Source organism: Sorex fumeus, unplaced genomic scaffold (genome assembly GCF_029834395.1).
Source record: "Sorex fumeus unplaced genomic scaffold, SorFum_2.1 ptg000034l, whole genome shotgun sequence".
NCBI classification, from domain to species: domain Eukaryota; kingdom Metazoa; phylum Chordata; class Mammalia; order Eulipotyphla; family Soricidae; genus Sorex; species Sorex fumeus.
This window is the reverse complement of record NW_026606091.1, coordinates 14,121,438-14,135,174: the sequence shown is the minus strand read 5'-3', so window position 1 is coordinate 14,135,174 and position 13,737 is coordinate 14,121,438.

The window sequence follows — 13,737 nt, the reverse complement described above, 5'->3', positions numbered from 1 at the left end:
GTAATCTCTCTACAATTTTTCAGCTGAGTCAAAACATTTTTTAATTTTAATAAGATTAACTTGAGCTAATTTTTTGTCAATTATTATAAAAATCATAACCAATATGAAAAAATATTGCTCATGATTTCTGAATTTTTGAAAATATTCTAATTACCTTTCCCCAAGCATCAATATTTGGGGCTCTGTCCAACAGAATTAGTCATATTTATTATTCAGAACACAAGTACAAAATTGTATTAATCTGGAATTTTAGATCTAACGAGTCTAAAGCATAATATGATCTTGATTACTTTTGCTCCATGGTAGTAGATTAAATTTTCTAAAATTGGCCATGGGATATTTTTAGTTCCACATTTGCTTCTAGCACTGTGTCTTTTCCCATTAAAGAGATCAATTCTATTATTCTATTCTCTCTCCTCTCCCCTCCTCTCCTCCTCCTCATCTCCTCTATCCTTCTTTTCTCTTTATCCTAAGACTCTAACTACCATTTGTGAGAAATCCCAGACCACATGAAGAGGAGCATTTTCATCAATAACCTCAAGTAGCCCCCTGGCAGCAACACGTGAATGACTAATCCTTCAAATTGTTCCAAACTCTATTCAATTCTTCCAGCTGAGGCTATAGACATTAGGGAACAAAGTCATGCCATTATGTCCTACCTAAATTCTAGGCCCATGAGAGATCATAAATGCCTATTATTTTAAGTCACTAAGCTTTGAAATAATTTTTACAATAGCATTAAGACAATCATTTCTACCATTACTCTTTCAGTTCAAAAAGTTCTCATTAGTCCCAGATTTACTGTTATATTGACATCCTCATAATTTTAATGTACTTCCCAGGACAAAAATATGCCAATTTCCACCAGGGAACTCCTTAACATAATTCTTTGCCAAAGACTTGTGATAAACCTTTACTAAGTAAGCAAGAATAAAATCTATATCCTTCTCTTTTTAAGTTATCAAATAGTACAAAACTTGACTAAAAGAGTAAACAGAAGGATACAATGATATTCTTGACAAAATTCAAGAGAAAAACTTCTAATTAAGAATTTTAGGTTTCGGTATATGTAATGAAAAAATTTAATATAGAATCTAAACTAGGAAGCCACACTATAAACAAAAAACACATAATTCTAAATTGAATAACAGAAATAAATTTGATACGGTTACACCTTCCCTCCACCACTCTCTCCAATTTTCCCAACCACCCCTCAAGCCTGCCCTCATAGCAGGCCCCCAATAACTTATTTTACATTGCTTGTTATTAATAATTGCTAACAGAATGATCAAAAAAATCTTTCCAAAGAAGAAAATTAGTGAAGATTGTTGTCTCACCATGGAGTTATTAAGTCTTCGTATAAGAGACACATTTTCCCAACTTAATTGAATGAAGAGAAGAGAGTATATACAGTTCTGAAACCAGATTATTCAGAAGTTCATTTTGTATGTTTATAATTCACATCTTGGATCGGGTTCTATTCTTCTGTCCCTCTCAGAGAGCCCAGCAAGCTACCAAGAGTATCCTGCCCGCACAGCAGAGCCTGGCAAGCTCCCCATGGCATATTAGATATGCCAAAATCAGTAACAAGTCTCACAGTGGAGATGTTACTGGTGCCCACTCAAGCAAATCTATGAGCAACAGGAGAACAGTGCTATAGTGCTACAACTCAACTAATACATGTTCCTGTCATAATTATTGGTAAAATGAAATTTTTAACCAACACACTTAACTGTAATCTCTGAAAGGCTAATGTAAACTAGTATAAGAAAATATTGTCAAAGTTATGTTGAATGGGACACTATACTTTCATTTTTCCAGTACATATACAATTGGTCCAAACTTTCTGACCAAATATATTTTGGTTCAGACAAAAATAAATAAAAATAATTTTTAAAAATCAAATAGTCTTGTTTGTCCGATTGAGTCTTTGTTTAAATAACTAATCCAGTCAAAATTGTCAACAGAGCGTGAATCTTCAAATCTTATTCTGCATTTGCTCTTTCACAACCCTTTCCAGAGTATTTTTATATATAATTCAATAAATGTTTACTTAGTGACAATAGAGTATAGAAAAAAAAATCCAGTCAAAGCCCTTGCCTCAGGGAGCTTATAGCTTACAGGGTGAGACAGACAAGGAAAGACTAACCAAAAAATATAAAGGAAAGCCACTTTGTAAAATAGAAAAGATGGACATAATAATTCTCCTATTGTGTGTCTCTCCTTTAAAATATGACTTTGGGGGCTGGAGCGATAGCACAGCGGGGAGGATGTTTGCCTTGCACGCGGCCAACCCAGGTTCGATTCCCAGCATCCCATATGGTCCCCTGAGCATCGCCAGGAGTAATTCCTGAGTGCAAAGCCAGAAGTAACCACTGTGCAATGCCGGGTGTGACCCAAAAAACAAACAAATAAATAAATAAATAAAATATAGCTTTGTCAATCCTCCCATCAGGAAGTGACACCAATTTCTCAATCTTCTCGATCTCACTTTGTCCATGATATTTTTTTTCCAGTGGAAAGTTTGCAAACCTAACACAAACAGAGAAATGAAAAATTCTTTCACCTTCCCCTAGTTATAGCTATGCTCGCTACTTGTGAATATATATTAAAATAACTCCATACTAGTTCACTGAAGGAACCATTGATCATCAGGGATTTAACAACTAATCAAATGCAGAATACAATATCTCAGGTTATCAGACTCCTGCAAACTGTCAGATCACTTGGGCTGCATGAGTGACTCTAGGTAAAATTAATAATCCCAATATTACCCAATTTAACCAGTTCAGATTATTAATTTACATGATCACAAATAAAAAAGAACAGCCATTGGTTTAAAATCACTAAGGTCTGATGTGGAGCCCGGCAAGCTACCGAGAGTATTCGATATGCCAGACACAGTAACAACAAAGTCTCCAATGGAGACGTTACTGGGCCCGCTCGAGCAAAAATAACTGTATTAAAAATAATACAGTAATCAAATCCAGACCTAGGGTGAAGGGATAAAATAAAAATGGATTTCTTTTTTGAAGAGTTACTTAAAACCTATATACTAAAGAGAGAGGAAATAAATGAAAGGACATTGGCATGAAGGGAACTTAACTCTAAAAGAGAAGAGAGACAACTATCATTACAATATTAGCAGATTTTTATCACGCTATGATGCAGGTGAATAAAGCATAAGGGTATGATATCTAGTCTCAGAAGTGGTCCACTCATCATCCTTGTCCCTAATCACCTTGCATGACCCCAAAAGATGGTAGAAATGACATGAGTATAAATTGCAAGGCAAGCTCAAGTTATTTCAACCTTCCTCCTGGGTTTCTTTTTTTCCTCTGTCTGATAAAGTTAGCCACCATGCCATAAAGATATGAAGAAGCCACCTAAAACAATCCATGTGGAAAGGACATAAGGCTCTGATTCACAAGCAGCATCATTGGTTAGTTACCATGGAAGTGAATCCTCAGTCTCCAGTCAACCCTTCAAATGACTCTAGTTCCAGTCAACTTCTGACTCAACCTACTAAAATTCCATGATCCAGAACTTCCTAGACATGCACAAATTCTTCACCCAAAAAAGCCACAAAAAAAATAGAAAATACATTTTATTATTATAAGATACTGAGCTGTAGGTTGATTTGTTATGCAGCTGTAGTAACTAATACAAAGTACCTGGCAACTGTATTGATAATCTGTGAGACAACTGAGTATATATATATATATATATATATATATATATATAAACTGAGTAGCTGAGTATGTATATATAAACTGAGTGGCTCCCCTTTATCATAACCATACTTTAAGCCTCAAAAAAAATATGATCACATATCACTCTAGGTATTCCTCCAGGAAAGATGATATTCCTATTCATTCAACAGATAAAAACATGTAAATGAATTATTTTAAAGTGATTTTAATAACAAAATCTAAAACACAATGTCTTTTTTCATTTATGAATAATTCAGAAAGTGTCAAGTAAGTACTTGGGAAAGATAGCATAAAGTAGAGAAGTTCTGGGACTTACATATTCAATAATATCATGTCATTATAATCCATTTCTGTACTTTCTCCCTGCTTAAAAGCTCTACGTCTTAGAAACAGTGCATATTGGAAGAGTCTCTAAGGAAAATACGATTCTTACAACAGTGATAATCATAATGTGATGTGATGAAATATCTTTCCCCGGGGTTTTTGAAAATCAAATAGGTTAATATCTGACTGAGGAAAGGGAAGTCTCTCTGAAGAAAAAAATTTAGAAGGGAACTTACAAGGCCATTGAGACCAATAGCCTTCCTGGCATTCCTAATCCTCAAATTCATCATCCTTGTTGAGACTGTAAGGAAAAAGCATAGGTTATAGAAAAACACAGTTATATCCTTAGTTATGTTCTTATATTAAAATGAAGTCAACCCTTGCTGATTTGAATTATCTCTGCAACTGGTCATCATTGAAGGATCAAGTTTAGAGAACTAATCAGCCTGTACCTTAGTTTTCTCCTTTGTACACATGATAGTAACAGAGAAGTAATAGTATCAGGCATGATTATATAGGCATCAAAGGACAAATAAAGACTTAAGTATTTCATTTTAATCTGACATATATAAAATATTTGCTATTCCATAGCAAATCTTTTCATTTAGAACTAAAATCTTTCTTTGAGACCTTGGAGTTTCATTAAAGTTGAATGAAAATTTAAGTATGGAGGCAAAACAATTGTTAGTGAATATTTTTTGAGAATTTTTTTTCCAATTCTTTACAATATCATCACTCAAGCCTAATTTTACTGAATTTTTAATTGTTCTTAAGTCACTTCATCCATTAGTTTTAATGGAAATTAGCACTGTTTTTTCATGTCAATATTTTACTGGTTTATTAATAAGTCTATAACAGCTATATATGTGTTTTAGACAGACATATGGATATAGATCTCAAAAACTAACTCAGCTTGCAAAAACCGGTTTTGAAATGCCATGCTATAAGCAAATTACTAAACCATTGGGAAAAGAATGTGCAAGCGTGTTTAAAAGTTATTATTACTAAAAATGGTGTAAGTACCAGTCTGTATATGTCAAAGAAATAAACATATATTTCAAAGAAATAATGAAGAACACCAATTATTTGTCCTTTTCCATAATCTCCTTTATTTTTAAATTGGCATTTGAGTGTAAATCTAGTCAGAGAACTTTTAACAGGGCTACTGAGAAATTTAGTCAGAAATCTAAATTTGCAAGTAATTTTTTCCTGCCTCTTAATAGCGTTTTGATTTGAAGATGCAGTATCTCTAAACTCCAGTGTTTTTATTGACATATCAGAAATAATTATATTGCTTATTAAGATAATCAAGAATATATATACTGAAATTAGGGTATTCACATATACGTTAAATTCCAGTATATGCCCCTACAATTAACTGGGTGTATGATTTTAGTCAAGTTGATCTCTCTCAACCTCAGTTTTCTCATTCATAAAATGGCACTACTAATTACATGCGCTTTCTATAGCTGTCTTGAGTAGTACATGTAATGATATAATAAAACCCAGCAACTGGTAATTTATAAGCAATGTATAAATGCTAGTTTCTGTTGGCTTTACTAGAGTTGGAAATAATTAAATTAGTCGAAAACCTAACGTGCATATTAGTCATTTGATAACCTGTGATTATAAATATCAGATTTATATTAGTAAATGCTAGTTTAATAATATCTGAAGATTAACTGTCATTTCTATTCTTTCTGTAGCTGATAGGCCATAAAATTTGACAACTTATTAAGGATACAAATTTAGCCCTAGAAATAACCTCTACATTTACAATGCCAATTAAAACCTTTATTTAACACTGTATTGCAGTTGGTGAATTCATTTTACCAGAAAAGCATGTCACTCTGTCTAGCAATTGAGAGGCATAGTTCATCCTGAAAAATCATAATTGATAATACAGCCCAAAAAGATATTTAAGGCCACAAATGCATATTAATGCCCATTGGGAAAAATTCAATTGCTTGTGTTATAAATATTATTTTAGGATTCTATGTACAAATGCAGCATATTTTAAAAGCATATTATTCCATCATCATCTTCAACTATCAATTCTGATATGTTGCTAGGTTATTAACAAGGAGTAACTAATGTTGTTTCTGAAGCATAGAGTTCTATAAAAATGGGAAATAAGCATTTGACAGACGACATATGAAAACAGCAATATAAAAGTACACTATGCATTTATGTTAAAATATTTACAATAATTTCACAAATACTTATGCACCTAGATTTACATAAAACTACACTAAGCAATCAAAGGAAAGGTGCTTCTTTTCTGAATTCTTGATTTGGAGTTATAGAGCCTCCAAAGCATCCAGTGCACTTTAAGCAACAGGCTCTTCTTTCAACAATAATCTTCCCCAAAAGAGAAAGAATTTAAAACTGTTCTGTTGATAACTGAGAATGTTCATTCACACACAGTCCATTCAGTCTGCTACTCTTTTCTGTGTGTAAGATTGATCCAACTTCTCTTGTCATTTTTCATAAATTAGTCACTAGACACTTTACCTTAAACCTTTCAGTTGTGAAAACATAATATGTAATTAAGGTCTTCCCTCCTCACATTTATTTCCACTCTGAAAGTGCTCTATAGCATTTGTTGCAATTGTTGCTTTTAAGTTTGCTTTGTGAAGAAGGATTTGGTGACTCCTGACCCTCAAGGGTTGTTCTTTGACCCATCACTTTTCTCCACCATCTGGCATGCTTACTTGAAGCAAACGCCTTGGGTCAGAGGGCAGAACAGACATGTGGAGGGACAGCTTTGTCATAAAAGCAATAAAGAATGAGTAGGCACTTCAGAATATAGCACTGTGCATTTTGTTCAGCTGCTGAGTGGAATGAGGTAAGGTTAGTCATATGGCTAAAAACAAAATAAATAAGAAGTCAGTTACCATGCAACTCAGCAGACGGGCAAAATGCAAGATGCCTAAGTTCAAACTCTAAATGCTGTTTCCTTTTTCATTTCTGGAGAGTTACTCTTAATGCTTTACTGGGCACATTACTGAACAATATGTTACACTAGACACAAGAGGGAAAATGGTTTATAGGCTAAATTAACCAGATTGATTATTCAGGAAGAGTCTTGATAGTCCAATAATCCCCAAGCTGCAAAATCAGAGGGAAACAAAAAGAGTAAAGGAACTAAAGATCAGATAATCAATTTTTTCATATCCAGAGCCCGTGGTAAAATGAGATAATGATGATGATTTTATTCCTGATAAAATGAAGCTTTTGTGAAAGGAAAACTCATATGTGAATATAGACAACCTATATATTTTCATTTTAGACCCTAGACAAAGCAGCTCTGAGCCACAATCCCTTCTCCCTCATTTTGATATATGTCCTACAAATTAGGACACATCATTTGTAAACTTGTAAAGTTGGAAGTTCCTTTCTAAAACTGAACTCTCATTTATAAATTACTGCCTATGGTTCCATTTTATGCTTCTTTCCTGGAGTCTAAAGATCCTTTAAAAGTCCACTTTTTCTCTCTAGTTCACAAAGATTATAAATGATCTTTGATTGATTTGGATTGCTTTCCTGTTGCCACAGGACACGATTTTTTTTTCCTGCACAAATCTAGAATTCACAGAGAGAAAAGAGGAGATGGAAAAGATTCTGCTAAGGTTTCACTGCTATTTTTACTCCAATTTTCTGTTGTTCACCTTCGAACACTTTAGAAAAAAAAAAACAATGCTCTAAAAGAGAAACTCAAAAGTGGTTTGCGTTTATCTTCATTCTTAATGTAAAGAGGAAATCTGCTATGAATCTTGAGAAGAAAATGATTAAAGGAAAGAGTTAGGCAACATACGAAAATGAAAAAGGAATTTTTCCCTCAGAAAAAAAAAATAAAGCAAAGGAAAGAAGATTAAAGGAGACCTCCCTCTCCTAGTCTGATTGTCAAGGGATAATTCTTCACATTGTGAACAGGCTTTGATCCTGGAAACTCTGCATTTTTAGTCTTTGCCAAGTTGGTAAAAGGGATGTCCCTTGTGGAAGATTTTCTCATATAGAGAGCTTTAAAAAAAGAATCGTATCTATCAAGACTTCCTCCCTTGCAACATACCCCTTGAAAAATTCATAGCACAGAGCACTGCCATTCTCTTTGCAGTTACAGGCTTTCTGCAAAGAGAAGCTATTTGCCCAAGTTTGTCCTTGCCAGCTTCTGAATTGATCACTCTATAGATAATTTAGAGATAGATTCAGGGATCATACTAATGTATCTACTTACAAACTGAGAAGTGATTCCTAAGCTTGCTTTGAGGAAAAAGCTTTCTAGTGAAGCTTACCCCATTCATTTTTAATAAACTAGTTCATAAGAAAAGTGAACATCTTTGGAAACAGATAGACTGGGGCATGAGTACTAGCACCTGCACTTACCAAAAGGTGACCTGGGTGAAGAATTGAATCGCTTTGACCCAGTTTCCTTTTCCTAAAAGCAAAGATAAATTCCATCTCTTCGGATTATCATGAGGAGGAGTTGAAAGAAGATGGGTCATACTATCTAATATAGTAGACTCACAAATGCTGCTGCTTTCATTTATTATTAACTTTATAAAGAATCTTGTTCAAATGTTGACTAAACTCTAATCCATTGAGAAAATGTCCTTTTCCTCAACTGTTCTATCCTTTCCTCTTCCCCTCCTCCCTTCATCCTGTCATTTGATTCGGTCTGCTGGCCTAATGGAACAGTCTTTTCCCAAATCCCTCACCATTTCAGAAACTTCCCTGTGGCTCTCACTGCAGATCCTTTCTCCAAATATTCTTTAAATTATGTGTAATTTTTTTAAAGATCACTCGTCCAATTTCAAAAACTATAACAATATTTCAAAGTTGAAAATGAAAAGACAACAGACATAGTTGAGTATTATTGGGACTGAGAGACTGATATGGCAAGAAGAGATGACCACTAGTACAAGAGAAAGTATGATTTGTAGTGAGGAAAAAAAAAAACGTGGGCTTTGAAAAAAAAAAACTTAATGACAAACTGAATGATGCTATATTTGAAAGCCAGTATTTGAAAATAGAAGCTTTTGGGGGTATGGGGCCGCTAGCAGGTCAATCTGTACCTGTGAGGTGAGTGCATCAGCAACCTGATGGCAACGTCAGACTTTCAGATACCCCCAAATTGCTGCTGTGCCTTTGGCCAGACCCCAAAAACTTGGGGCAAAGTTTACCAAAAAAGTAAGTGGCCAAAAGTTAGGTATGTGGGAGGCACACCCACAAACCACCTCCGGCTCAGCTATATAATTGGAGGCATGGCCTCTCTGGTTCCTGATCCAACTGCTTAATGGCCATGATCCCAGAGACTCAGAAACGAATCTCAGAACTTAAAGGCTTTGGCAGAAATGCGTCCTGTTCCTACAGTAGGTTACTGGTGCTGGGCCACTCCAGGTGGGAATAGGTTTTGTACCTTGGCCTGTTCCCCCTAGCCACCTGGTGACCACCATCCTCCAGAGGCCACTGGACAGTCAGGTTTGGGCCTGCAGTGATGAGACACATGGGGCCTCACCATATGGGGATGGAGCCGACTCTTTCTCCCCATCCCAATGAGATCCTGAGTCGCCGCCTTGATCTGGCTCCTAATCAAGTTGATACTGGAGACTCAGAAACAAATCTTGAAACCCAGCGGCTTTCGGCAGAAATGTATCTGGACTGCATACAAGGTGGCCGCTGGCTCAGAGCTTATTGGAAAGCCAGGTATGAGCCAGCAGTGACAGGGCAACTGCAGTCTCATGGGAAGGGGATGGTACTGGCTCGTCCTTCACGCCATACCGAGGTCATGAGTTGCCCCCCACGAGAGGCTCTCTGGCACAACTATGGCTCCAGAGGCAAAAGGACTTAATCTAGAACCCGGAACCTTGTGGCAGAAAAGTGAATCCACCATTAAACTACGGTGCCATGCCTCCCCGGGAGGGAAAGGGTGTTGCTCCCTTCCTCCTTTTTCCTCCCTGGCAGCAAAGTGGCCGCCACCTCAGAACTTATTGGAAAGCCAGGTATAAGCCGGTGGTGATGGGGCAACTGCAGTCTCATGGAAAGGAGGGCGGTACCGGCTCGTCCTTCACGCCCTACAGAGTTCACAAGTTGTCCCCCACAAGCGGCTTTCTGGCATGGCCATGGCTCCAGAGGCAAAAGGACTTAATCCAGAATCCGGCAGCTTGCGTCAGAAAAGTGAATGGACCATGTGTTAAACTACAGCGACATGCCTCCCCAGGAGGGAAAGGGTGTTGCTCCCTTCCGCCTTTCCCCCCCGCCTGGCAGCAAGGTGGCCGCCACCTCAGAGCTTATTGGAAAGTCAGGTATGAGCCGGCGGTGATGAGGCAACTGCAGTCTCATGGGAAGGGGACAGTACCGGCTCGTCCTTCACGCCCTACCGAGGTCATGAGTTGCTCCCCACAAGCGGCTCTCTGGCACAGCCATAACACCAGACACACAGAAACCAATCTCGTAATTATCTGACTCTTTGCAGAAATCCAAAATCGTGGCCGCGTGACATTATATGATTCTCATAACCAGCTATAGAAAACAAAATATTTCACAGTGCCTTTTCAGCAATTCTGATTGTTTGGGGGGAAATTCTAAATAATAATGGTGCATCTTTTGTCGAAATAATGAATGTAATCAATGTAGAGAAGAGTTAAGTAGAAATCATCTGCCTCACAGGCATTTGGAGGGGTGGGAGGGGGATATACTGGGGTTCTTGGTGGTGAAAAATGAGTACTGATGAAGGGAAAGGTATTTGATCATTGTATGACCGAGACTTAAACCTAAAAGCTTAGTAATGTTTCCCACAGTTATTCAATAAATAAATAAATATATATAAAAAAGAAAATAGAAGCTTTATGTACAGGTAAAAATGTCAGGTAGAGTGGGGCCAGAGAGTTAGTACAGTGGGTTGGAGTGCTTGCCTTACATGCAGCCAACCTGGTTTCAGATTCCTGGCATCACAAATGGTCCCTCAAGCATCACCAGGAATAATTCCTGAGTGCAGAGCCAGGAATAATCCTTGAACATCACCAGAAATAGCCCCAAAATAAAAGCAATATTAGGTAGATTAAAAGGTAATTCCTCCCTAAAAGCTTCAGCATCATCTTGCTGGTTTATGAGCCATTACACAGCAATGCCATAAGGGCTCTTACCACTGGTTTAAGGCACCCATCCCACCACTTTGTGACATGTTTAACACTGGCCCGCCCTTGGAGGAACTTCACTGAACAAATCATTCCACATCTTGCATCCCAGGTCCTTCTACAATCACCATAACCATATCTCTGGAATAGCAGGAACTTCAGGCTTGTTTAGATTTCCAGCCTTTCTTATTTCTTCTTCTTTTTGGGCTGGAGCGATAGCACAGCGGGTAGGGCGTTCGCCTTACACGCGGCCAACATGGCCGACGCGAGTTCGATTCCTCTGCCCCTCTCGGAGAGCCCGGCAAGCTACCGAGAGTATTCAATATGCCAGACACAGTAACAACAAAGTCTCCAATGGAGACGTTAATGGGCCCGCTCGAGCAAATCGACGATCAATGGGAGGGCCTTTACCTTACCTTTACCTTCTTCTTTACCAGCAATGCAAACATAGGCAAGTCACTTAACCTTCCTAAATTCTGGTGTTCATATCATGGTGAAAATATTTGTATTCCCAGGTTTTGTGAGGATGAGACGAAGTAACTAATCAAAGCTCAGACCTAGCCTCATGAGGATTACTGGATAAGAGGTGAATCTTATGAAAAACACTCCACAGAGCTGGTCACCTTAGTCTTCTGATCTCAGAGCAAACTTCTGTATCCTGATTCCCCTTTTCCTTTATTTTACAAAAACATTTCTCAGGGGCTGGCGTGATAGCACAGCGGGTAGGGCGTTTGCCTTGCAAGCGGCCTGACCCGGGTTTGATTCCCAGCATCCCATATGGTCCCCTGAGCACTGCCAGGCATAATTCCTGAGTGCATGAACCAGGAGTAACCCCTGTGCATCGCTGGGTGTGACCCAAAAAGAAAAAAAATTCTCAGAGATGGTATATCCTTTAACTCATTTAGTCTAACAAAAACCCCTGAGAGGGTTGGAGTTGTAGCTCAACAATACAACACATGCTGTATACATATAGGTTCTGAGTTTGATCAAACACAGGAGAGGGGGAAATGAAGCAGGAAAAAGTATACCCTGTGTTTTAATTAAACGAACTGAGAGATAAACTGGACTTGGCCATAGTTTAACAGATAGAAAGACATTAAAGATTAGACTAGGATCACTGTCTGCCATCTAATAATTAAGGAACATCAGTACTTCTTTACATGCCTAAGTCTCGAACAAGCTGAGAAATACACATCAGAATGAGACAGGTGGGCTACTGACACAGTCAGCCAAGAGAAGATGACACAAATCAAAGAAATCAGAGACAGAGAGATTCCTGGCTAGACTTTACCCAACAAATGATTGGCCACTGAGGATGTGTCTTCTTTCCACACAAGGCGACACCGTATAAAGAAAACTAAGAGACAGGGCAATGGGGAGCAGTTTGAACTTCCTCGGAAACAAGATATTGATCATTTTACATAAGAAGAAAAAGACTGAATGGGATGAAAATTAACTAAAAGTGAAAGTACTCTACCTGACAGGACTCATAAATGAGGAATAAATGTGTCCCCTGGCTCCAAGATTTCTGATTTTAAAATTCTGGGTTCCTTCCTATTACTAAAAAGAATAGCTCAGCATACATTATGTAAGTAGGTGCTCTGATTTTTTAATTTTAACCATAGTTTTACCACTTAATAGCCTTGAGCTCTTGGAAATATTCCTTAATATTGGGTGCTTCAGTTTTCTTATTAGTAAATAATCATACCATGTATATAGGGTTGTTGGGAAATTTTTTATTAATATATACATAATATAGAGATATAAATTAATAGAGAGCATACATGTGACTTAATGTAGTACCCAGATAAGTACAATTGCTCAAAAATATTAATTAGTTAATATTAATATTACTTCATTGAAAAATAATGGTCACCTAGTTTGGAAGTCAGAATAAAAATAATTATATGGATACAGTCAATATAAGACTTCTTAGTAGAAAAAAAGTGTTCTTAACATTAACTTTATTGCCAATGTTTCTGAAAGTGATGATATGAGACACACATTATTCTTAAATTTTGTGCATTTCTGTGGACTTGAAAGATAGTACGGCAGATCCAACCTGGGTTGATTCCCCATTACCACAGCTGGTCCTAGTAGCACGGACCAGACAGGAGTGACCTCTGGGTGCAGAACCAAGAAGTAAACCTTGAGAACAGCTGGAAATGGCCTCAAAATGCCCTTTTTTCATATTTTGAAATTATGTTTTTTAATTTTTTTATGTTTTTAAGTCTTCTACAAGATGTAAATAATTATTTTAAAGCAGAAAAAGGAAAGAAAACGAAATATGAGCTAGCAAGAGGCAATAAATATCTATTGATCATCTACTCTATATCAGGCACTGGGTAAAATGACATTCAATTCAATATGACTCAATTCCTGGAATCTATTAAAAGTGGTTATGGGAAAGAAATTTTACAATAATGTAAAAAGGAGAGGTTATTGATATTTTATTCATAATTATGAGGACTGCCTCTATTCTTTTATTTTTGAGGTTTTCTTAGTCATGAATATAGGTATACCTAATGTTTTTAATTTTTCATTAACAAATATTCATATCCAAA